The following is a 22,722-nucleotide window of genomic DNA, read 5'->3' as shown; positions in this document are numbered from 1 at the left end:
AATTTAACCTTACTAATTGCTGTCTACAAGTAGATGATTGAGGGCAAGTAGTTGAAGACATAATTAGAGATATGATAAAACTGGCACATGTGCCCATGCAAATGTGGCATGGATTTGATCCTGGGTCCATGTTTGGAAAATGGTTCCTAGCGCTAGGAGGATTTAAAGCTCTTATAATAGGAGTTATAATAATAATAGGAGTCTGCCTACTGCTCCCTTGTTTGTTACCCATACTTCTTCAAATGGTAAAAAGCTTCATCGCTACCTTAGTTCACCAAAATGCTTCAGTACAAGTGTACTGTATGAATCACTATCGATCTGTCTTGCAAGAAGACATAGGTAGTAAAAATGAAAGTGAGAACTCCCACTAATAAAATGAGTGAGAGTCTCAAAAGAGGGGAATAAGGGAGGAGACCACCCCTCATATCATCTTATGCCCAATTTCTGCCTCCAAAGAAAGAACAAGTAAAAACTAAAAGGCAGAAATGAAATCCACAGGCAGACAGCCCGGCGCCGCACTCTGGGCCTGGTAGTTAAAGATCGACCCCTGACCTATCTGGTTCTGTTATCTATAGATTACAGACATTGTATAGAAATGCACTGTGAAAATCCCTGTTCTGTTTTGTTCCAATCTAATTACCAGTGCATGCAGCCCCCAGTCATGTACCCCCATGTACCCCCTGCTTGCTCAATCACAACCTCCTCACATGCACCCCCTTAGAGTTGTGAGCCCTTAAAAGGGACAGGAGCTGCTCACTCAGGGAGCTCAGCTCTTGAGACAGGAGTCTTGCTGATGCCCCCGGCCAAATAAATCCCTTCCTTCTTTAACTTGGTGTCTCAGGAGTTTTGTCTGTGGCTCGTCCTGCTACACAGGGAATAAGGGAGTTGAAGGGAGAGAGAGACAGGGGAATAGCCAGTCCATGGAGCAGTCAGAACATGGACAACATTCATCACTTAGGTTTGTTGTTTTATATGAGAGTGATTTATAGCACCCTCCACTCAAACAATTATAATAGTGACATCAAAAAGCACTCATCACATTGGCTGGACACGGTGGCTCATGCCTGTAATCCCAGCACTTTGGGAGGTCGAGGTGGGCAGATCACCTGAGGTCAGGGGTTCGAGACCAGCCTGGGCAACATGGTAAAACCCCATGTCTACATACAAAAATTAGCTGAGCGTGGTGACGGGTGCCCATAGTTCCAGCTACTTGGGGGGCTGAGGCAGGAGAATAGCTTGAACCCAGGAGGCAGAGGTTGCAGTGAGCCGAGATTGTGCTACTGCACTCCAGCTTGGGCTCAATCTCAAAGAAAAAAAAAAAAGAAGAAAAGAAAAAAAGAAAAGAAAACAGTAGTGATCACAGATCACCATAATGGATATAATAAGAGTAAAAAATTTTTAAATATTGTGAGATGAAATGAGTACATGCTGTTAGAAAATGGTGCTGATAGACTTCCCCACATGGTTGCTAAAAACCTTCAATTTGTGGAAAACTCAGTATCTGTCAATCCTAGTAAAGTGAAGCACAGTAAAACAAGGTTGTATTGCATTGATTCCATTTGAAATTCAAAGTCTTTTTTTCTAATTATGTGAAGAACGCCCATGGTAGTTTGATGGGAATAGCATTGAATCTATAAATTACTTTGGGCAGTATGGCCATTTTTGTGATACTGATTCTTCCTATTCATGAGGATGGAATGTTTTTCCATTTGTTTGTGTCCTCTCTGATTTCCTTGAGCAGTGGTTTGTAGTTTTCCTTGAAGAGGTCTTTCATTTCCCTTGTTTGCTGTATTCCTAGGTATTTTATTCTCCTTGTAGTATTTGTGAATGGGAAATCATTCATGATTTGACTCTCTGCTTGTCTATTGTTGGCAATTGGGAATAGGATTTCATTCATGGTTTGGCTCTCTGCTTGTCTATTGTTGGCATATAGGAATGCTTGTGAGTTTTGCACATTCATTTTGTATCCTGAGACCTTAAGTTGCTTATCAGCTTAAGAAGCTTTTGGGCTGAGATGATAGGGTTTTCTAAAAATAGGTTTTCTAAATACAGTCCATGAATAGACAATTTGACTTTCTCTCTTCCTATTTGAATACCCTTTATTTCTTTCTCTTGTCTGATTGCCCTGGCCAGAACTCCCCATACTGTGTTGAATGGGAGTAGTGAGAGAGGGCATCCGTGTCTTGTGCCAGTTTGAATGCTTCCAGCTTTTGCCCATTCAGTATGATATTGGCTGGGGGTTTGTCATAAATAGTTCTTATTATTTTGAGATATGTTCCATCAATATGTAGTTTATTGAGAGTTTTTAACATGAAGGGATGTTGAATTTTATTGAAGGCCTTTTCTGCATCTTTTGAGATAATCATGTGGTTTTTGTCACTGGTTATGTTTATGTGATGGATTACATTTATTGATTTGCCTGTGTTGAACCAGTCTTGCATCCCAGGGATGAACCCGACTTGATTGTGGTGGATAAGCTTTTTGATATGCTGCTGTATTCAGTTTGCCAGGATTTTATTGAGGATTTTTGCATCGATGTTCATCAGGGATATTGGCCTGAAATTTTCTTTTTTTGTTGTGTCTCTGCCAGGTTTTAGTATCAGGATGATGATAGCCTCATAAAATGATTTAGGGAAGAGTCCCTCTTTTTCAGTTGTTTGAAACAGTTTCTGAAGGAACGTTACCGATTTTTTGTACCTGTGGTAGAATTCAGCTGTGAATCCATCTGGTCCTGGGCTTTTTTTGCTTGGTAGGCAATTTGTTACTGTCTCAATTTCAGAACTTGCTATTGGTCTATTCAGGGATTCAACTTCTTCCTGGTTTAGTGTTGGGAGGGTGTATGTGTCCAGGAATTTACCAATTTCTTCCAGATTTTCCAGTTGATTTGTATAGAAGTGTTTATAGTATTCTCTGATGGTGGTTTGTATTTCTATGGGATCAGTGTGATATCCCCTTTATCTTTTTTTATTGTGTCTATTTGATTCTTCTCTCTTTTCTTCTATGTTAGTTTAACTAATGGTCTATCTATTTTGTTAATCTTTTCAAAAAACCAGCTCCTGGATTCATTGATTTTTTTGAAGGGTTTTTCATGTCTCTCTCTCCTTCAGTTGTACTCTGATCTTAGTTATTTCTTGTCTTCTGCTAGCTTTTGGGTTTGTTTGCTCCTGCTTCTCTAGTTCTTTTAAGTGGGATGTTAGGGTGTTGGTTTGAGATCTTTCTAGTTTTCTGATGTGGGCATTTAGGGCTATAAATTTCCCTCTTAACACTGCTTTAGCTGTGTCCCAGAGATTCTGGTATGTTGTCTCTTTGTTCTCATTGGTTTCAAATAACTTCTTGATTTCTGCCTTAATTTCATTATTTGTCCAGGAATCTTTCTGGAGCAGGTTGTTCAATTTCCATGTAGTTGTGTGGTTTTGAGTTTCTTAATCCTAAGTTCTAATTTGATCACACTGTGGTCTGACACACTGTTGTAATTTCAGTTCTTTTGCATTTGCTGAGGAGTATTTTACTTCTAATTATGTGGCCAATTTTAGAGTAAGTGCCGTGTGACACTGAAAATAATATATATTCTGTTGTTTTGGGGTGGGGAGTTCTGTAGATATCTATTTGGTCCACTTGATCCAGAGTTGAGTTCAAGTCCTGAATATCCTTTTCTTTTCCTTTTTTTTTTTTGAGACAGAGTCTCACTCTGTTGCCCAGGCTGGAGTGCAGTGGCACAACCTCGGCCCACTGCAGCCTCCATTTCCCAGGTTAAAGTGATTCTCCTGCCTCAACCTCCTGAGTAGCTGGGATTACAGGCACCCACCACCTGCCTGCTAATTGTTGTATTTTTAGTAGAGACAGCATTTCACCATGTTGGTCAAGCTGGTCTCGAGCTCCTGACCTCATGATCCACCTGCCTCAGCCTCCCAAAGTGCTGGGATTACAGGCATAAGCCACTGCACCTGGCCATATCCTTTTAATTTTGTTTCATTGATCTGTCTAATAGTGACAGTAGGATGTTAAAGTCTCCCAGTATTATTGTGTGAGAGTCTAAATCTCTTTGTAGCTTTGTAAGAACTCATTTTATGAATCTGGGTACTCCCATATTGGTTACATGTATATTTAGGATAGTTAGCTTTTCTTCTTGTTGAATTTATCTCTTTGCCATTGTATAATGTCCTTCTTTGTCTTTTTTGGTCTTTGTTAGTTTAAAGTCTGTTTTGTCAGAGACTGGGATTGCAACCCCTGCTTTTTTCTGCTTTTCATTTGCTTTGTAAATTTTCCTCCATCCCTTCATTTTGAACCTATGTGTGTCTTTGCACATGAGCTGGGTCTCTTGAATACAGCACACTGATGGGTCTTGACTTTATCCAATTTGCCAGTTTTTGCCTTTTAATCGGGGCATTTAGTCTATTTACATTTAGGGTTAATGTTGTTATGTGTGAATTTGATCCTATCATCAAGATGCTAGCTGGTTATATATTTTTTCACACTAGTTGATGTTGTTTCTTCATAGTGTCATTGGTCTTTACATTTTTGTGTGTTTTGCCATGGCTGGTACCGGTTTTTCTTTTCCATATTAAGTGTTTCCTTTAGGAGCTCTTGCAAGGCATGCCTGGTGGTGAGGAAGTCCCTCAGCATTTGCTTATCTGAAAAGGATTCCATTTCTCCTTCCCTTATTAAGCATAGTTTGGCTGGACATGAAATTCTTGGTTGAAAAAAGTCTTTTCGTTAAGAATGTTGAATATTGGCCTTCACTCTCTTCTGGCTTGTAAGGGTTTCTGCTGAGGGATCCCCTGTTAGTCTGATGGGCTTCCCTTTGTAGGTAACCTGAACTTTCTCTCTGGCTGCCCGTAACATTTTTTCCTTCATTTCGACCTTGGAGAATCTAATGATTATGTGTCGTGGGGTTGATCTTCTTGTGGAGTATCTTAGTGGAGTTCTCTGTAATTCCTAAATTTGAATGTTGGCCTGTTTTGCTCGGTTGGGGAAGTTCTCCTGGATAATGTCCTGAAGTGTGTTTTCCAACTAGGTTCCATTATCCTTGTCTTTTTCAGGTACTCCAATCAGTTTTAGGTTCTTTTTTTTTTTTTTTTTTTTTAACATAGTTCCATATTTCTTGGAGGTTTTGTTCATTCCTTTTTATTCTTTTTTCTCTAATCTTCTCTGCCTGCCTTATTTCAGCAAGACAGTCTTCCATCTCTGATATTCTTTCTTCTACTTGATCGATTGGGCTATTGATACTTGTATATGCTTCACAAAGTTCTCTTGTGTTTTTCAGCTCCATCAGGTCATTTATGTACATCTGTAAACTGGTTATTCTAGCTAGCAACTCCTCTAACCTTTTTTTAAGGTTTATAATTTCTTTGCCTTGAAGTTAGAACATGCTCCTTTACTTCAGTGAAGTTTTGTTATTACCCTCTTTCTGAAGCCTACTTCTGTGAATTCATCCATCTCATCCTCTGTCCAGTTCTGTGCCCTTGCTGGAGAGATGTTGCAATCATTTAGAGAAGAGGCACTCTGTCCTCTTCTCTAACGCTGAGTTAGATTGTTTTGATGTTGACTCTTTCTCATCTTCATGAGTTTGTCTAGTTTCAATCTTTGAGGCTGCTGACCCTTGGATGAGGTTTTTGTGGTACTTGTTTTGTTGATGCTGTTGTTCCTTTTTGTTTTTTTGTTTTTCTTTCAATAGTCAGGTTCCTCTTCTGTAGGGCTACTGCAGTTTGCTGGGGGTTCACTTCAGCCCCTATTCATCTGGTTTACTCTCACACCTGGAGATGTCACTCGAGCCTGCAGAACAGCCAAGGTGGGTGCCTGCTCCTTTATCGGGAATCTCTGACCTTGAGGGGCACCGACATGATGCCAGTAGGAACGCTCCTGTATAGGATATCTGACAGCTCCTTTTGGGGGGTCTGACCCAGTTGGGTGGCACAGAAAGCAGGACCCATTTAACATAGCACTTTGGCTGTCCCTTGGTGGAGGAGGTTTGCTGCACTTGGGGGAAACCTACTCATTTGGGCTGCCTGGATTCCTCAGAGCTAGCAGGAGGAAAGACTAAGTCCGCTGGTCGACGGAGACTATGGGCACCCCTCCCCCTAGGGGCTCAGGTCCAGGGAGATCAGAGTTCTGTACCTAAGCCCCTGGGTGGAGTTGGAGTTCCTGCAGGGGGGCCCTGCAGCTACAGTGTTGGCAGCTGCCCCTCCCCCAAGGATCGCAGATGGCTTAGATGGCAGACAGCTGCAGCAGTGGTGATAGCTGCCCCTCTCCCTGGGAACTCAGCAGGCTTAGGCCAAGTGGCTTTTGAGAATCTAGGCAGCTCCCTGATTGAGACCCAAGGCCCCAGTGGCGTGGGCTCCTGAGGGGGATCTTCTGATCGGTGGGTTGCACAGTTTTGTGGAAGAAGCACTGTTTCCCAGGGAGGGTAGCACTCTCACTCACCGCCTCCCTTGGTTGGGAGTGGGGGCTCCTCTGCCCCTTGTCACTCTCAGGTGGGCTGCCGCACCACACTGCTCTTCTTTTCTGTGATTGGGTCATGCCAGCCACCTAGCCAGTCCTCATGACAGAATCTGGATATCTCGGTTGCCGGTGCAGGATTTGCATGCTACTTTGGATCTTTTCAGTGGGAGCCTCCAATTACGACTGCTTCTAGTTGGCCATCTTGGCACCTCTGCCCCCCGCTCTTTTAAGTTTTTTATGTTATAAAATCTGACTGGGCATGGTGGTTTACGCCTGTAATCCCAGCACTTTGGGAGGTCGAGGTGGGTGGATCACTTGAGGCCAGGAGTTTGAGACAAGCCTGACCAACATGGTGAAACCCATTCCTACCAAAAAATACAAAAATTAGCCAGGTGTGGTGGTGCATGCCTGTAGTCCCAGCTACTCAAGAGGTTGAGGCAGGAGAAACGCTTGAACCTGGAAGACAGAGGTTGCAGTGAGCACCACTGTACTCCAGCCTGGGCGATAGAGTGAGACCCTGTCTTAAAAAAAAAAAAGTCTGTTGTCTCTATTTAATATTTTCTATCTGTGTCACACGTACATTTCCTGTACTCTAGACTTTGCTTCAGATTGTCCACCTCATTCTCTCTCTCTCTCTCTTTTTAACTATACCAAGTCAAGTCTTTCTTCCACAGGAGCAATTCATACAGAATAGAAATATGCAAATTATGGCTACCATGCCAGATTTAGCCCACTTTCTCTTTTTATATGACCTATGAGTGCCGTTCTTGGATTATTGGTTGTAAGTTTTTTGATTTTTTTTTTTTTTTTTTTTTTTTTGGTTTCGATTTTTAAATTTTCTTGTGGAGACAGGATCTCACTATGTTGCTCAGGCTTGTCTCCAACTCCTGGCCTCAAGTGATCCTCCCTCCTTGGCCTCCCAAAGTGCTGGGATTACAGGCATGAGCCACTGTGCCTGGCCTGATGGTTGTTTTATGGTTCATCATATTCATGTTTGACTTATAGGCTACCTTCAGGTAGTATTATGCCATTTCATATATACTATACAAACTTTATAAGATGCTTCCCTTTAGCTTTTCCCAGCTTCCATGCTTATCATACTTTTTACTCCTACATGTTATAAACTCCACAATACGTTATTTTCTTGCTTCAAAGGGTCGGTGACTTTTTAACGAGGTCAGAAATAAGATCAATGTATATGTTTACTCACATATCTACCATTTCCATTGTTTTCTTTATTTGTATTTACCCAGATTTCTGTTATCTTTTTGTGTGTGTGACAATTTTATCACTGTACACCCTTGGTATGCTTATCTCTACATTGTTCTTTTCTGTAAGAGGTTTAGATGTCCCCAAGGCTATGATTCTTCTGATAACAGCTGCAAATTTGGGGGTCCCCAAGAAAATCCACAGGTTTGGTAATCCTAGAAGGAATTAAGAACTTAGAAAAGGCTTTGTACTCACAGTTGTGATTTATTACTATGAAAAGATCAACTAAAATTAACCAAGGAACAGGGTGCATAGGGCAGGATCTATGAACCACTTTGCACAAGTTTCTAGTTGTTTGCTCTTAGTGGAACCTCGTGGTCATTGTCTGTTTCTGCCAACAGTACATATCAGCACCCACAAGACATTGACAACACAAGGATCTCATTTGAGTCTGTGTTCAAAGTTTTTATTACAGTTTGGTTATGTAGACTTGCTGACTACATGTCTACATGTTGGTTATGTAGACTACCAATGTGGCTGCCCTTTTATGAAGGTACCCTTTAGGAGGGCACCCATGTGACCTCTTGTGAGGTCATAAGAGTTGAGACCTTTAAGCCAGTAGGATTGATGGTCTTATAAGAAGAGGAAGAGCGAGATCTATCTATCTCTGCTATGTGAGGACACATCAAGGCTATGTCATCTGTAAACCAGGAGGAGAGACCTCATTAGGAAGTGATTTGCCTGGCACCTTGATCTTGGACTTTTCAGCCTCCAGAATTGTGAGCAACAAAATTTCTGTTAAGTCACCTAGTCTGTGGAATGTGTTATGGCAGACACAGCTGACTAATACAGGGAGGAAGGACCAGGTTTTAGGTGAACAGAAATATAACCTAGCATAGACTGTCTATTCTTGTTTAACTTTCCACATAAGTGTTCTTCTGGCTTATCAATATCTGAGAATGTGTTGCTTTCATAGGATGATATTAAAGCACTTCACTGACTTAGGGAGAATTGGCATCTTTATGATGTAGACTCTTCCTGTTCATAAACATAATATATCTTTTTACTTGCTTAATTAGCTTTTGTATCTCTCACTTTTCCCCCTGCCACCATTTAGTTCTATACTAATTTTGTGAATGTACTGCTAGGTGTGTTGTCTTGTGGTTGTAGTATGAATGTTATTACATGTATGAAGACTTTTGTAGTCTGTTTATACATTGAACTTGCTTTCTTTCTTTCTTCTTTCTCTTTCTTTCTTTTCTTTTCTTTTTTATTGAGATGACCTTTCACTCTTGTTTCCTAGACTGGAGTGCAATGGCGTGATCTCAGCTCACCGCAACCTCTGCCTCCTGGGTTCAAGCAATTCTCCTGCCTCAGCCTCCCTAGTAGCTGGGATTACAGGCATGTGCCACCATGCCCAGTTAATTTTTGTTTAGTAGAGACAGGGATTTTCTATGTTGGTCAGGCTGGTCTCAGACTTCCGACCTCAGGTGATTTGCCTGCCTCGACCTCCCAAAGTGCTGGGATTACAGGGGTGAGCCACTGCACCCAGGATATTGAGCTTTCTTATTTGGAATAGTTTTCAGAAGATTCTCTTGGGTTTTCTAGGTTTAAATTATATGCAAATCATAGTCTTTCTCATTTTTGTTTCTCTTCATTTGAGTTGAACAGTCCCTCTTGTACAATGGTAAATATTTGTAGAGATGGAGCATATGTGTCTTCCAGTATTTCCTCATTAACTATGAAGCTGCTCTTTGGGTCAAGATATGTCCATTTTAACATGTTAAAGAATGTCATGTGTCCTTTTTTATTGACTTTTTATTACAAATGGGATGATATATTTAAATATATCTTCTCGATGTCTGTGGGATCATAGGACTTTTTTTCATAAACTTGTGAATATTATGAAATATATTTATAGATTTTATTTCTTCTTGGTTGTCATGGTCTTCTCAGTTCTCTTCCTCTGTTGGTAAATATCAGTGTTTCCTCAGATTCTGTACTTGCTCTTTTTGTCCTTTCAATCTCTTAGGTTCTCTTTGAGCTATTTTATTCAAGTTGCTGGCTTCAGCTACCACTGAAATGCTGTTGCTTTTCAAATCTTTACCTTGAGCTTAGATCTGTCTCCTGAGTTCTAGATCGTGAATCATTTCCAGATGAACATCTCCACATATCTGACTGCAGAAACTTCAGATTGTGTATCCAAGATTATTTTTGCTTTTCCTTATCATGTTCTTTGTTCTTTTCTCAATTTCAGTTTACAACATCAGTATCTACCTAGCTGGTCAAGAGACAGCATGGAATTGAACTCCACTCTTCACCCTCAGCACAACAAATTAGGTCAGAATTCACTGTTTGCTTTTGCTTTTGTTTTCTTTTTTTCAAGATTAGTTTCCTATTCTGTACTTTTATTGGCCTGTATCCTGGTATAGATGGCCATGTCTCACCCTGGTTTCTTCTCCTCTGACTCTCTCTTTAGTACTTGCCCTGTCTCCTGGCAGGAAATGACTGTGGAAATGCAAATCTGAGCAAGTACCTTACCACATTTTATTTACCTTTATTACTTGTATCCTGTGTTTTAGGAAGTGGGTGATTACTTTTATGTGAACACTTAGCAGTTATTTTTTTTTATGTAGTAGGGAAACATAAGGATGCCTGTGAACATAAAAAATACTTTATAAGTAATTTTTTAAAATCAGTGAGCACATGAAGTTTCTTTTGTTGGAATTAGGTCAAGTATTGAAATGCAGAATTACTTGATAATCATGCCTTGCATACCTTTGTCTCTCATCACAGCTGAGAAACGCTCACTCAGGCACGGTACTCTTTGTAATTCCATTTATACTTATGACTTTTTTCTTTGTTTTTTTTTTTTTTTTGAGATGGAGTCTCACTCTGTCACCAGGCTGGAGTGCAGTGGCATGATCTTGGCTCACTGCGACCTCTACCTCCCGGGTTCCAGTGATTCTCCTGCCTCAGCCTCCTGAGTAGCTGGGATTACAGGAGCCTGCCACCATGCTCGGCTAATTTTTGTATTTTTAGTAGAGACAGGGTTTCACTAAGTTGGCCAGGATTGTCTCAATCTCTTGACTTTGTGATGCACCTACCTCAGCCTCCCAAAGTGCTGGGATTATAGGCATGAGCCACTGTGCCTGGCCCTATACATATGTTTTTGTAACAGATCTTAAGTACCTTGGAGGAGCAGAATTATTATTATTATTTTTTTTGAGAGGGAGTCTCGCTCTGTCACCCAGGCTGGAGTGCCGGGGCGCAATCTCAGCTCACTGCAAGCTCCACCTCCCAGGTTCACACCATTCTGCTGCCTCAGCCTCCCAAGTAGCTGGGACTACTGGCACCCACCACCATGCCCAGCTAATTTTTTTATATTTTTAGTAGAGATGGGGTTTCACTGTGTTAGCCAGGATGGTCTTGATCTCCTGACCTCATGATCTGCCTGCCTCAGCCTTCCAAAGTGCTGGGATTATAGGCGTGAGCCACCGCGCCTGGCAGGAGGAGCAGAATTTTTATCTTGACTTTATCCCTAGCAGCAGGGACAATTCCAGATCTGTAAGGGAAAGTGGTTAGTAGAACTTTTCATAATTAGTAAATTAGTAGCAGTATGCTTCTACTGTCAGTTTTCTTTTTCCCATCATAGAGTAAAAAGCAGGCTATATCTCATGTAAGACACATGCACACACACACGAGTGAACAACACCAAGACTGTGTTCTCATGATGCAGCAGTGATGTGAGGATAAGTATGCCACGTATTCTTAAAATAATCTAGAGGAAAGAAAGTGTTATCAAAATTATGAGAGAACATATGTTCATTAGAGATACTGGTCTTTCTGACTCTGGGGTGGCAGAGACAGAAGAAAATCTGCATGTGCATGGACCCATGTAGTTCAAATCCATGTTGTTCAAGAGTCAGCTGTAATTAAATGATTACACTCGAGGCTATTTCTACCATGATTTTTCTTTCTCACACCATATAGACTACAAAGCAAGCTACATCTTATATGACATATATATGAGACACACAGAGAAGAGTGATCTCCATGATTCTTGTTATTGTGACCCATGGCTGGTGACTTGGGGAGAAATATGCTATACAGGAGTTGATGTCCTTTGAGGATGTGGCTGTGGGCTTCACCTGGAAAGAGTGGCAGGACTTGGATGATGCTCAAAGGACTCTGTACAGGGACATGATGCTGGAGACCTACAGCAGCTTGGTGTCCTCGGGTGAGTGAATATCACAGTAACTCCCAGGAGCAAGTGCTTTCTTCTCTGCTAGTAAGTATATGGACATGTATACAGTTTAATGTTATTTAAGTATAATATTCCAGTCCATGAGTAATGTGTCAGCCCCCTCTAATGAAAGGTTCAAACTGGCCCCTTCACTGCATGGCTCCTGAATCCAAGCTGTTGTCATTCTTCAAAGGACCTGATTTCACAGTTCCCAGGTTCATGCCATTCTCCTACCTCAGCCTACCGAGTAGCTGGGACTACAGGCACCCTCCACCATGCCCGGCTAATTTTTTGTATTTTTAGTAGAGACAGGGTTTCACTGTGTCAGCCAAGATGGTCTCAATTTCCTGACCTTGTGATCTGCCCGCCTGGGCCTCCCAAAGTGCTGAGATTACAGGCATGAGCCACTGCACCTCGCCTAGTCTCACATTTTTTATTAACAGGGTACCACATTACCAAACCTGAGGTGATCTTCAAGCTGGAGCGAGGGGAACCTTGGATGGTAGAGGACACCAGAGCCTCTCAGGTTAGTGATAACATATAGTGCAGGGAGATGGAGAAGAGCAAAACCCAGCAGATGTTGACTTTTTAAAGGTTTTTTTTTTTTTTTTTTTCCCAGACAGGGCCTTGCTCTGTCACCCAGGCTGGAGTGCAGTGACACAATCTCGGCTCACTGCAACCCCCACCTCCTGTACTCAAACAATTCTCCTGCCTCAACCTCCTGAGTAGCTGGGATTACAGATGCCCGCCACCATGCCTGGCTAAATTTCTTTCTTTTTTGGATAATTTTTTTTTTTTTAATACTTTAAGTTCTGGGATTCCATGTGCAGAACGTGCAGCTTTGTTACATAGGTATACATGTGCCATAGTGGTTTACTGCACCCATCAACCCGTCATCTATATTAGGTATATCTCCTAATGCTATCCCTCCCCTTGGCCCCCACCCCCTGACAGGCCCCTGTGTGTGATGTTCCCCTCTCTGTGCCCATATGTTCTCATTGTTCAACTCCCACTTATGAGTGAGAACATGCAGTGTTTGGTTTTCTGTTTCTGTGTTACTTTGCTGAGAATAATGGTTTCCAGCTTCATCCATGTCCCTACAAAGAACATGAACTCATTTTTATGGCTACATAGTTTTCCATGGTGTATATGTGCCACATTTTCTTTATCCAGTCTAACACTGATGGACATTTGGGTTGGTTCCAAGTCTTTGCCATTGTGAATAGTGCCACAATAAACATACATGTGCATGTGTCTTTATAGTAGAATGCTTTATAATCCTTTGGGTATTATATCCAGTAATGGGATTGCTGAGTCCAATGGTATTTCTAGTTCTAGATCCTTGAGGAATCACCACATGGTCTTCCACAATGGTTGAACTAATTTATACTCTCACCAACAGTGTAAAAGCATTTCTATTTCTCCACATCCTCTCCAGCATCTGTTGTTTCCTGACTTTTTAAGGATCGCCATTCTAACTGGCATGAGATGGTATCTCATTGTGGTTTTGATTTGCATTTCTTTAATGACCAATGATGATAAACTTTTTTTCATGTTTGTTGACTGCACAAATATCTTCTTTTGAAAAGCGTCTGTTCATGTCCTTCGCCCACTTTTTGATGGGGTTTTTTGTTTTTTACTTGTAAATTTGTCTCAAGTTCTTATAAATTTGTTTTAAGTTCTAGATATTAGCCCTTTGTCAGATGGATAGATTGGAAAAATTTTCCCCCATTCTGTGGGTTGCCTGTTCACTCTGATGATAGTTTGTTTTGCTGTGAAGAAGCTCTTTAGTTTAATTAGATCCCATTTGTCAATTTTGGCTTTTGTTGCCATTGCTTTTGGTGTTTTAGTCATGAAGTCTTTGCTCATGCCTATGTCCTGAATGGCATTCCTTAGGTTTTATTCTAGGGTTTTTATGGTTTTAGGTCTTACATTTAAATCTTTAATCCATCTTGAGTTAATTTTTGTATAAGGTTTAAGGAAGGGGTCCAGTTGCAGTTTTCTGCATATGGCTAGCCAGTTTTCCCAACACCATTTATTAAATAGGGAATCCTTTCCTCATTGCTTGTTTTTGTCAGGTTTGTGAAAGATCAGATCGTTGCAGATGTGTGGTGTTATTTCTGAGGATTGTGTTCTGTTCCATTGGTCTATATATCTGTTTTGGTACCAGTACCATACTGTTTTGGTTACTGTAGCCTTGTAGTATAGTTTGAAGTCAGGTTGTGTGATGCCTATGGCTTTGTTCTTTTTGCTTAAGACCTTTGTCTTGGTTCTATGGGCTCTTCCCTGGTTTCATATGATATTTAAAGTAGTTTTTTCTAATTCTGTGAAGAAAGTCAATGATAGCTTAATGGGAATAGCATTGAATTTATAAATTACTTTGGGCACTATGGCTATTTTCACAATATTGATTCTTCCTATCCATGAGCATGGAATGTTTTTCCATTTGTTTGTGTCCTCTCATTTCCTTGAGCAGTGGTTAGTAGTTCTCCTTGAAGAGGTCCTTCATATCCCTTGTAAGTTGTATTCCTAGGTATTTTATTCTTTTTGTAGCAATTGTGAATGGGAATTTGCTCTTGATTTGACTCTCTATTTTTGGTGTATAGGAATGCTTGTGATTTTTGCACATTAATTTTGCATCCTGAGACTTTGCTGAAGTTGCTTAAGGAGTTTTGGGCTTAAGGAGTTTAAGGAGTTTTGGGGCTGAGATGATGGGGTTTTCTAAATATACAGTCATGTCATCTGCAAACAGAGATAATTTGACTTCCTCTCTTCCTGTTTGAATAGCTTTCTTTCTCTTGCCTGATTGCCCTGGGGAGAACTTCCAATACTATGTTGAATAGGAGTGGTGAGAGAGGCCACCTTTGTCTTGTGCTGATTTTCAAAGGGAATGCTTCCAGCTTTTAGCCATTCAGTATGATATTGTGGGTTTGTCATAAATAGCTCTTATTATTTTGAGATGTGTTTCATCAATACCTAGTTTATTGAGTATTTTTAGCATGAAGGAGTGTTGAATTTTATCAAAGGCTTTTTCTGCATCTGTTGAGATAGTCATGTGATTTTTGTCGTTGGTTCTGTTTATGTGATGGATTATGTTTATTGATTTACATATGTTGAACCAGCCTTGCATCCCGTGGATGAACCTGACTTGATCATGGTGGATAAGCTTTTTGATGTGCTGCTGGATTTGGTTTGCCAGTATTTTATTGAGGATATTCACATTGATGTTCATCAGGGATGTTGGCCTGAAAGTTTCTTTTTTGTTGTTGTTGTGTCTCTGCCAGGTTTTGGTATCAGGATGATGATGGCCTCATAAAATGAGTTTGGGAGGAGTCGCTCTTTTTCTATTGTTTGGAATAGTTTCAGAAGTAATGGTACCAGCTCCTCTTGGTAGAATTCAGCTGTGAATCCATCTGGTCCTGGGCTTTTTTTGGGTAGTAGACTATAAATTACTGCCTCAATTTCAGAACTTATTATTGGTCTATTCAGGGATTTGACTTCTTCCTGGCTTAGTCTTGGGAGGGTGTTTGTGTCTAGGAATTAATCTGTTTTCTAGATTTTCTAGTTTATTTGCACGGAGGTGTTTATAGTATTCTCTGATAGTGGTTTGACAAGGTCTTCAAATTAACCCAATCCAATAAAGAGAAAGAAAAAAGAATAAGAAAATATGAACAAAGCCTTCAAGAAGGCTGGGATTATGTTAAACAATGAAATCTAAGAATAATTGGTGTACCTGAGGAAGAAGTGAATTCTAAAAGCCTGGAAGACATATTTGGGGAAATAATCAAGGACAACTTTCCTGGCCTTGTGAGAGACCTAGACATCCAAATACAAGAAGCACAAAGAACACCTGGGAAATTCATCACAAAAAGATCTTGGCCTAGGCACACTGTCATCAGGTTATCTAAAGTTAAGACGAAGGAAAGAATCTTAAGAGACATGAGACAGAAGCACTAGGTAACCTATAAAGGGAAACTAGTAAGATTAACAGCAGATGTCTCAGCAGAAACCCTACAAGCTAGAAGGGACTGGGGCCCTATCTTCAGCCTCTTCAAACAAAACAATGATCAGCTAAGAATTTTCTATCCAGTGCAACTAAGCATCATATATGAAGGAAAGATACAGTCATTTCAGATAAACAAATGCTGACAGAATTCGCCATTACCAAACCAGCACTATAAGAACTGCTAAAAGGAGCTCTAAATCTTGAAACAAATCCTGGAAACACATCAAAACAGAACCTCTTTAAAGCATAACTCACACAAGACATGTAAAACAAAAATACAATTAAAAAGCAAAAACAAAAAACAATAACAAAGTACACAGGCAACAAAGAGCATGATGAAAGCAATGGTGCCTCATACGTTAATACTAACATTGAATGTAAATGGCCTAAATGCTCCACTTACAAGATACAGAACTGCAGCATGGATAAGAACTCACCAACCAACTATTTGCTGCCTTCAGGAGACTCACCTAACACATCAGGATTCACATAAACTTAAGGAAAGTGGTGGAAAAAGGCATTTCGTGCAAATGGACACCAAAAGTGAGCAGTGGTAGCTATTCTCATAGGAGACGAAACAAACTTTAAAGTAACAGTGGTTAAAAGAGACAGAGGGACAGTATGTAATGGTAAAAGGCCTTGTCCAATAGGAAAATATGACAATCCTAGACATACACACACCTAACACTGGAGATCCCAAATTTATAGAACAATTACTAATAGATCTAAGAAATGAGATAGACAGCAACACAATAATAGTGGGGGACTTCAATACTCCACTGACAGCACTAGACAGGTCATCAAGGTAGAAAGTCAATTAAAAAAACAATGGATCTAAACTATACCTTGAAACAAATGGACTTAACAGATATATAGAGAACATTTCATCCATCAACTGCAGAACACACATTCTATTCAACAGCACATGGAACTTTCTCCAAGATAGACCATATGATAGTCCATAAAATGAGCCTCAATACATTTAAGAAAATTGAAAGTATATCACGCACTCTCTCAGATCGCAGTAGAACTGAAAATCAGCTCCAAAAGAAATCTTCAAAATCATGCAAATACATGGAAACTAAATAACCTGCTTCTGAATGAGCATTGGATCAAAAACAATATTAAGATGGAAATTAAAAAATTCTTCAAACTGAATGACAATAATAACACAAGCTATCAAGACCTCTGGGATACAGCAAAGGCTGTGCTAAGAGGAAAGTTCATAGCCCTAAATGCCTACATCAAAAAGTCTGAAAGAACATGAACAGAAAATCTAAGGTCGTACCTCAAGGAACTGGAGAAACAGGAACAAACCAAACCCAAACCCAGCAGAATAAAGGAAATAACCAAGATGAGAGCAGAACTAAATGAAATTGAAACAACAACAAAAAGTACAAAATATAAATGAAACAAAAAGTTGGTTCTTTGAAAAGATAAATAAAACTGATAGATCATTAGCGAGATTAACCAAGAAAAGAAGAGAGAAAATCCAAATTGCTTCACTAAGAAATGAAACAGGAGATAACTGACACCACTGAAATACTAAAGATCATTCAAGGGTACTATGAACACCTTTATGCACATGAACTAGAAAACCTAGAAGAGATGGATAAATTTCTGGAAAAATGCAACCCTCCTGACTTAACTCAAGAAGAATTAGATACCCTGAGCAGGCCAATAACAAGGAACAAGATTGAAATGGTAATTTAAAAATTACCAACAAAAAAGTTGAGGACCAGACAGATTCACAGCAGAATTCTACCAGACATTCAAAGAAGAATTTGTACCAATCCTTTTGACACTATTCCACAAGATAGAGAAAGAAGGAACCCTCCCCAGTTCATTGTATGAAGCCAGCATCACCCTAATCCCAAAACCAGGAAAGGACATAACAATAAAGGAGAACTACAGACTGATATCCTTGATGAACATAGATGCCAAAATCCTCAACAAAATACTAGCTAGTCAAATTCAACAATATATCAAAAAGATAATCCACCACGATCAAATGGGTTTCATACCAGGGATGCAGGAATGGTTTAACATATGCAAATCAACAGATGCAATACACCACATAAACAGAATTAAAAACAAAACTCACATGATCATCTTAATAGATGAAGAAAAAGTATTTAACAAAATCTAGCATCCCTTTACAATTAAAGCTTTCAGCAAAATAGGCATACAAGGGACATGCCTTAACGTAATAAAAGCCATCTTTGACAAACCCACAGCCAACATAATACTGAATGGGGAAAATATGAAAGCATTCCCTCAGAACTAGAACAAGACAAGGATGCCTACTCTTACCACTCTTCTTCAACATAGTACTGGAAGTCCTAGCTAGAGCAATCAGACAAAAGAAAGAAATAAAGGACATCAAAATCGGTAAAGAGGAAGTCAAACTGTCACTAGTTGCTGATGATATGATCTTTTACCTTGAAAACCCTATGGACTCCTCTAGAAAGCTCCTAGAACTGATAAAAGAATTCAGCAAAGTTTCCAGATACAATATTAATGTACACAAATCAGTAGCTCTTCTATACAACAACAGCAACCAAGCAGAGAATCAAATCAAGAACTCAACCCCTTTTACAATAGCTGCAAAAAAAAAAAAAAAAAAAAGAGAGAGAGAGAGAGAGAAAATACTTAGAAATATACCTAACGAAGGAATCAAAAGACCTCTACAAGGAAAATTACAAAACACTCCTGAAAGAAATCATAGATGTAGCTGAGCATGGTGGTGCATGCCTGTAATCCCAGCTACTCAGGAAGCTGAGGCAGGAGAATCACTTGAACCCACGAGACGGAGGTTGCAGGAGCCAAGATCATGCCATTGCACTCCAGTCTCAGTGACAAGAGCAAAACTCCATCCCCTCAAAAAAAGAAAAAGAAATCATAGATGACACAAGCAAGTGAAAACACATCCCATGCTCATGGATGGGTATAATCAATGTTGTGAAAATGACCATACTGCCAAAGGCAATCTACAAATTCAACGCAGTCCTCATCTGAACACCACCATCATTCTTCACAGAATTACAAAAACTACTCTAAAATTCATATGGAACCAAAAGAGAGCCACATAGCCAAAGCAAGGCTAAGCAAAAAGAACAAACCTAGAGGCATCACATTACCTGATTTCAAACTGTACTATAAGGCCATAGTTACCAAAACAGCATGGTACTGGTATAAAAATAGGTACATAGACCAATGGAACAGAATAGAGAATGCAGAAATTAACCCAAATACAGCCAACTGATCTTCAACAAAGCAAACGAAAACATAAAGTGGGGAAAGGACACCCTTTTCAACACATGGTGTTGGGATAATTGGCAAACCTCATGTAGGAGAATGAAACTGGATCCTCATCTGTCACTTTATACAAAAATCTATTCGAGATGGATTAAGGACTTAAACCTAAGTCCTGAAACTCTAAAAATTCTAGAAGATAACACTGGATAAACCCTTCTAGACATTGGCATAGGCAAGAATTTTATTACCAACAACCCAAAAGCAAATGCAATGAAAACAGAAATAAATAGCTGGGACCTAATTAAAAAGCTTTTGCATGGCAAAGGGAACAGCCAGCAGAGTAAATAGACAACCCACAGAGTGGGAAAAAATCTTCATAATCTATACATCTGACAGAAGACTAATATCCAGAATCTACGACAAACTCAAACAAATCAGTAAGAAAAAAACAAACAACCCCATCAAAAAATGGGCTAAAGACATGAATAGACAGTTCTCAAAATAAGTTATACAAATGGCCAACAAACATGAAGAAACGCTCAACATCACCAGTGATCAGAGAAATGCAAATCAAAACCACACAATGCAATACCACCTTACCTCCTGCAAGCCATAATAAAAAAAAAAAAAAATCAAAAGACAGTAGATGTTGGCGTAGATGTGGTAAACAGGGAACTACACTGTACAGTCACTATGGAAAACAGTGTGGAGATTCCTTAAAGAACTAAAAGTAGAACTACCATTTGATCCAGCAATCCCACTACTAGGTACCTACATAGAAGAAAATAAGTCATTATTTTAAAAAGATATTTGCACATGCATGTTTATAACAGCACAATTCACAATTGCAAAATCATGCAACCAACCCAAATGCCCATTAATCAACAAATGGATAAAGAAATATATATGATGGAATACTACACAGCCATAGAAAGGAATTAATTAATGTATTTGCAGTGAACTGGATGAAATTGGAGACTATTATTCTAAGTGATATAACTTAGGAATGGAAAATTCAACATCATATGTTCTCACTGATATGTGGGAGATAAGCTATGAGGACTCAAAGGCATAAGAATGATGCAATGGACTTTGGGGACTTGGGGGAAAGAGTGGGAGGGAGGTGAGAGATAAAAGACAATGAATATGGTGCAGCGTATACTACTTGGGTGATGGGTGCACCATAATCTCACAAATCACCGCTAAGGAACTTACTCATGTAACCAAATACCATCTGTACCCCAATAACTTATGGGAAAATAAAATAAAAATAATAAATGAACAATAATATATAACACACCAAGAAAGTGAAGAGACAACCCACAGAATGGGAAAAAATAATTGCAAACTACCCATCTGACAAAGGATTAATAACCACAATATATAAGGAGCTCAAACAACTCTACAAGAAAAATATCTAATAATCTTATCAAAAATGGCCAAAAAAGATTTGAATATATATTTCTTAAAAGAAGACATACAAATGGCAAACAGGCACATGAAAGGTGCTCAACATCACTGATAGAGAAATGCAGATTGAAACTGCAGTGCAATATCATCTCACTGGAGTTAAAATGGCTTATATTCAAATGACAGGCAATAACAAATGCTGGAGAGAATTTGGAGAAAAGAGAACCCTTATATACTGTTGGTGGGAATGTAAATTAGTACAACCACTATAAAGAACAGTTTGGAGGTTCCTCAAAAAACTAAAAATTGAGCTACCACATTATCCAGCAATTGTACTGTTGGGTATATACCCAAAAGAAAGGAAATCAGTATGTTGAGACATCTGTACTACTATGTTTGTTTCAGCACTATTTACAATAGCTAAGATTTGGAAGCAACCTGAGTGTCCATCAAGAATGGGTTGAAAATGTGGTACATATACACAATGGAGTACTGTTCAGCTTTAAAAAAGAATGAGATCCAGTCATTTGCAAGACCATAGATGGAACTGGAGATCATTATGTCAAGTGAAATAACCAGGCACGGAAAGAAAAACATTACATGTTCTCATTTATTTGTGGAATTTCAAAATCAACCCACTTGAACTCATGAATGTAGAGAGTAGAAGGATGATTACCAGAGGCTGGGAAGGATAGTGGGGGGCTAGGGGAAGGTGGGCATTGTTCATGGGTACAAAAAATAGTTAGAATGAATGAGACCTGTTATTTGATTGCACAATAGGGTACTAGAGTCAATAACTTAATTGTACATTTTAAAATAACTTAGAGTGTAATTGGATTGTTTGCAACTCAAAAAATAAATGCTTGAGTGGATGGATGTCCCATTCTTTGTGATGCGATTATTTAACTTTGTATGTCTGTGTCAAAACATTCCATGTATGTTGTAAACATATATACCTATGTACCCACAAAATTTAAAAAATTATAAAACACTTGGCTCAATTTGAGTTTTGGGTAAGTAATGTTATTATTTTGTATAAATATCTTCCAATAATTGCTTAAACATTACACACAGATATGCAAATATTGCATAGCTATGCTAAAAAGTTATTCATTGTTTATCCCAGTTTTAAACTTTACGGTGTTTCTTATATTTTCTTTTGATGAATCTAACACATCCATTATGGAAGTATCACAGGATTTACAAAACATTGTACAGACGTGGAGAAAAAAGAATAAAAGGTCATATGGATTGGTTAGAGTATAAAAGAAAACTGAGTTTCAAATGATACACTGAAAACATAAATCAGGATGTATATCTGAGCTCTCACCAGGAAATGTGGCAACCAGATTGTCCCTGGGCTGAGGGTGAAGTCTCTGAGCACTCTCAGAGACAAGACAATACAAATCAAGTTCATTCTCATTGTGCTTGCTTTACCTTCAAAATTGTATAAGTCCCTAAGCATATATATAATCGTTAATAATTTAGGAAAAACACCACCATTAAATGTACCACAACAAATGACTGATCACAAATACTGCAGGTGTTTAGATCAGATGTCTGAAGCAAAGAAAGAGAGTGTAATGAAAAATAATTTGAAGAAAATAGAGCTCAATAAATCTGTTTATTCATCTTTATAATAAAGTCAAATTTTTTGATTTTTTTAAATGACATGATTTGTCTACAGATCTTTGTACACTGGCTTGAATTAAATGTATATACATTAAATTTATGTATAACTTATATAATAACATACTGGGCTTTTTATTATTATATTGATAATTTCTTGGTCCCCACCACTTTCACCATATTCTAGAAATGGCACTGTAAGACCTATGACTGGTTATCAACAACATAAAGTGATTATGAGAGTTTCATGTGACAGATAAGGGAAGGTTGGTTGGTTCAGTGGCAATAGTTGGCAACCTGAGAAACTGAGCTCACAATTTTAGAGAAGTATTATTCTTTCTAACTAGATATTTCCATGAAAAGAACCTTGTGAAATGCAGAAATGCCAAAAGAATAATTATAAGATAACAACCAAATAAGTAAAATACACCTCAATTTCTCTGGTGACATAACTTAATGCAGGGTGCAGCCAGAATCACAATGTTTACTCACATAGACATTTATTATCTCAAGACATTTAATTCTT

Source organism: Piliocolobus tephrosceles, chromosome 1, assembly GCF_002776525.5.
Source record: "Piliocolobus tephrosceles isolate RC106 chromosome 1, ASM277652v3, whole genome shotgun sequence".
Lineage (NCBI taxonomy): Eukaryota > Metazoa > Chordata > Mammalia > Primates > Cercopithecidae > Piliocolobus > Piliocolobus tephrosceles.
This window is presented reverse-complemented; position numbering follows the sequence as displayed.